The sequence below is a fragment of the Chiloscyllium plagiosum genome, unplaced genomic scaffold, assembly GCF_037043375.1.
Source record: "Chiloscyllium plagiosum isolate Xiang-an unplaced genomic scaffold, Cpla_swu_hap1 HiC_scaffold_13, whole genome shotgun sequence".
Taxonomy (NCBI): Eukaryota; Metazoa; Chordata; class Chondrichthyes; order Orectolobiformes; family Hemiscylliidae; genus Chiloscyllium; species Chiloscyllium plagiosum.
This window is the reverse complement of record NW_028270151.1, coordinates 109,242,241-109,246,632: the sequence shown is the minus strand read 5'-3', so window position 1 is coordinate 109,246,632 and position 4,392 is coordinate 109,242,241. Positions and strand designations below refer to the sequence as shown.

The following is a 4,392-nucleotide window of genomic DNA, read 5'->3' as shown; positions in this document are numbered from 1 at the left end:
GCTCATATGATTTGTAAGGGCCATGATGGTGTATGCGTGCTGTGCAGTTCCACATATCTCCAGCAAGATAAGCGGTGTAAATGGGATTAACATGGTTACTTGCTTCCTGGACGAGCGAATCCCTCACTGAACTTATGGCTCTCTGGCTTAATCGCCACTCATAGCCATGCATCAGGGGTCGTGAGTTGTATTTTACAGCCTGCGCTGGTAAAGCTTCTTTTTGTATTACCTGCAAGCCTGTCGGGGTACTGCGCAAATCTGACCCCAGTCTCACTGTGAGATCGCCAGCCATCAGATTTAAAGGACAGAATTCCGAGAACAGAAACGAGAATTGGAATGTTTCACCATTACTGCATTCGCACAATCGGGGTGCGGTTAATCTCTCGTGTCACGAATCCTGATGCATCCATTGCGTCGACTCTCTCAACTGCCTTGATTTAAGGACTGAATATGTTGCCCCTGTATCTACCAAAAGCTGGCGCACCCTCCACATATAATACATTTTCCCTTGAGACTAGAATTTGCTTCTTCTTATTAACATCTCAATGTCAGGGACCTGAAACATTCGAGTTCCTTTCCAGATATGGAGTTGTTTTTTCCCCATTCCTTGATTGTTGATATGGTAAATTACTGCGCTTGTAAGTCTGCTATTATTTCGGTTTAACTTTACATTTTTTTCTGTCTGTCTGCAATACTTGCATCTGCAAAGTCAGGTTCTTACTTCTTTGTTTCCCTTTGCTTTTATTGGTTTCAAAATAAATGCTAATTTTCCATTACAATGGACATCACACTATTTTTACAGGTCGCTGAAACAGCGAGGGCCGAAGTGCCTGTATTGAATTGTAACGTTCTATTTAGTAAGCTACATTTCCTGCTGGTTTCTGATGTCTCTCCTCACTGTGGAAGCTTCCAGTCACACCTTCCAGAGATTTATCTGCACTTCATTTAATCGAGGCAACTGTATTTCCTGCTCAGAATGTGATCTCTGTGCAATGGAGAGAGGAAAACAGAGTCGGTGACATAGCTGAGATCACTTAAGTTCTGTCCAGAATCAACAAAATCTATCCTGATCTTCGAGTCTCCTGTAACTTTCAACATCACACTGTGTTCCCACCGTTCAAGCTTTCTGCCTGTATTCCTGATGACGGGCTGTTGCCCGAAACGTCAATTTTACTGCTCCTCGGATGCTGCCTGAACTGCTGTGCTTTACCAGCCCCTCTCCAATCGAGACATTGTGTTCCCAGGCCACTATTTCGGTCTCTGGTCTGCTACAGTTCTCCTTCAAGGCACAACATAAGCTGGAAGACCTGCAACTCATTTTCTACTGACAGACCATGCAAACATTAGTACCCAACATCGAGTTCATTCATTTTATATACCGTCCGCCCTCTTCCATATTCTTCACCCACATTTCCATCCCATCAGTTCCGAAGACAGATCATGGCACTCGAAACGTTAAATTTCCTTTCTTATCAGAGATGGACAAGAGCTGTTGATTTTGTTCAGACCTTTTTGGTTTAATTCAGGGAACTTTGCTTGTCCGTTGTAATCGCCAGACTGCTGGAAGCGTCCGATTGCAGGAGGAGATGTTCACAGGAGTTGACAAGAATGGCAAGGGCTGGACCTTTCCCATTGTGAAGGTAGACGCCGTGGTTGGGGATGTTTATCTAAGCGCAGAGAAGGCTGATTGAGTAACTGATTAACGTGCACATTTTATGAAGAGGATAGATATGTATGACAGGGATAAGCCTGTATTGGGAAGGAAAAGAGTGACATAAATGAAAGACAGGACACAAGATGTTTTGAGGAGATTTTGGGAGAATGCTTTCACCAACAGAGTGTTTCTTATCTGGAAATCATTATCTGAACATGTGGTAAACTAAGTGTCATGAGAACGTTTCAGCAGTCTGTAGCCAAACACTTGAAGAGCCAGAGCACACGTGGATAAGGAACAGGTACTGGAAATTGTGACGAGGACAGACAGATGCGAGATGGGTGTCCTCAACGCAATGGGTCAAAGGCAAACTTGGGTGCTTAAAGAGCGCCTGCTGGCACGGCTCTGTGGCGCAATGCAAAGCGCGTTGGACTTCTATGTTACTTCTTTGGTTGTTATTCAAAGGTCGTGGGTTTGAGTCCCATCAGAGTCGAGTTTTAGTTTGTGGTTTGGAAGGTGGTCAGACCAGACTCGGCTGCTTATCTACAAAACCAACAGTATTCGTGCAGAAATCCAACTGATTCGAAACGGAACATGTTCCTCTCACAGGTTTCCATTTTCGATGTCTATTTATGATAGAGTAGGCAACACGATGCTGTAGATAGGCTGGAAAAAACACAAAAGTGTTCTGTCAGCCATGATGATATCGGATCAGGGAGCAGGGCAGGATCGGTGTTTAGAATGGGCTCCTTTGTGTCTGTGTGATTTCTGGCCCAAATGTTTAAACAATCACAATAAGGATAACATGAATTAAAGGCCATTTAATGTTTTGGTCTCACCTCCATTTCGATTCCCTCCCAGCTGGAATAGACAGCTCTTGTTTCAGCTTTAGATCAGACAGCGGAGGATTCTCACTAGTTCTCCTTCAGGCTGAATGTTCTTCCACATAGGTTTCCATGTGGACACATGGAGCAAGCAATTGCATGGTTGCTGGGGATTCAGGGGCAGATTTCCCCTTTGCTGGGCTCTAATTCTGGCCAAGGTAATGAATGTTAATTTCTGACATTTTGAATCTTACTCTAGATTCTTGCGACTTTACTAATTAAACTGAATTTCAATTTGCCCTTGCATAAAATTATTCAATCTTCACTGTTTATGAAAATCATGCCACGTGCTCGTGGGTGCAGTATGCTGAATATTATTGTCGTTGTGTGCAATGTGGGTCGGTGTGTCTTATGAACATGCCAAAGGAAGTTGGTGAAATATCAGTGAATCGAATTCTCTGACGAATTGAAGCCGATGGAAGGAAAATCCCAGTACAGTGGCGACATGACATTTCCTGTGATCAACTCAGGAAACCACGGTAAACATACGCAGCATTCAATAAAACCGATTTTCACCACATTTTACTATGCCACATTTTAAACACATTTCAGGGGCATTACTGTAATCTCTAAGCTCTCACATTCTACAGGAAGACCATTAAAATCGCCTACCATCCATTACTAATGTTCTGAATTCACACGCACACATATATATGTGCATATTTTGCGCATGAATGTATGTGTGTGTGCATATATATTTAAAATTGCAAAAGAACATCGAGTAAAACAGCATTTATTCTAAAAAATATTATTTTGTGGAGTGTTCTGTCCTTGGGAAATACTTCAGTTACTTAAGTCCAGCCATAAATACTCCCTGAGTGAATATCCATCACTCAATAGAGATGCAGAGGTGACATTTGAAAAAATGACGTTTTTCATACCACTGAACCTGCGCTGTGTTAAATTCTGGAAAGGATGTTGAGCTCCTTTCATATTACTAAAATTGCTGCAAGCTTGCACAGGCCATTAAAACAATCCACAAAGTATTAGATTTCTCTCATTGGACATTTTGAATGTTATCAGAAAAACTGGAATCGAAATGATAACGATGTTTTTAAGTATTGCTATGAAGATTATAGAATTCCAACAGGAATATTTTTCGTGTCTTGTCACTGGATATTTTTGGGGGAGATGAGTGAGCAGCAAATGGACTCACTCCCTTCTCTGTGATTCCAGCCAAATTTTCCAATGCAACAGATGAAAGAAAAAAAGGTGCATCACATTGGCAGGTCTGTTCCAACTCACGATAGTGTAGTTTCACTTTGATTGTCGCCATCATCTAAAGTATAGGTTGAGCTGGGAGATCAAGATCCTGACTGTATGCTGAGACATTGCGAGAAATAATCCCACACTGTTCGCATCACTTTCTCTCATAAACCAGTAACGCAGCGGACTGAGCTACCCGGCTTCCCTTTCATGCTGAGCTAACATAACAGCTCAGTTTTTTTTACAATTTCTAGAAGTTCACGTGGAACAAACTGCGAAACCTTTCCTCACAATCAGCTCATTCTGTACTTAGTCGTACGCAGTTTCAGGTGTTATGAGGTTTATTTCTAATTAACGTTAACCAATTAGAGAGTGTGCACATAACGCGTACCCATCCTGGTAGCCCAGACTCCCTGTCGCGGTGTAATTCATTCCTTGTGTGTCTACACGCATCTTCACAAATATTTTAGAATCAGCTTCTGAACAATTTTTCCTGCGAAAAAATAATCGTTTTCGAATTCCAAAGCTGTAGAAGGAAAAAGAAAACGTGCTCCAAACTTCTCTTTATCATTCGTCGCTGGTTTTGAAGTTCCATAGTCGAGATATAGATACATCCAAATGAGGGAATTTCCCTCCTGTTTCCTCTCA

General features: G+C 42.1%; 1 non-coding gene across 1 annotated transcript; it reads left to right on the top strand.

Moving 5' to 3' along the window:
• The first annotated feature begins 2,055 nt into the window (after window positions 1-2,055).
• Window positions 2,056-2,147, top strand: trnar-ucu (transfer RNA arginine (anticodon UCU)). The gene is given in 2 exon segments: window positions 2,056-2,092; window positions 2,112-2,147. It is a non-coding gene; the product is annotated as a tRNA-Arg (tRNA).
• The last annotated feature ends 2,245 nt before the right edge of the window (window positions 2,148-4,392 follow it).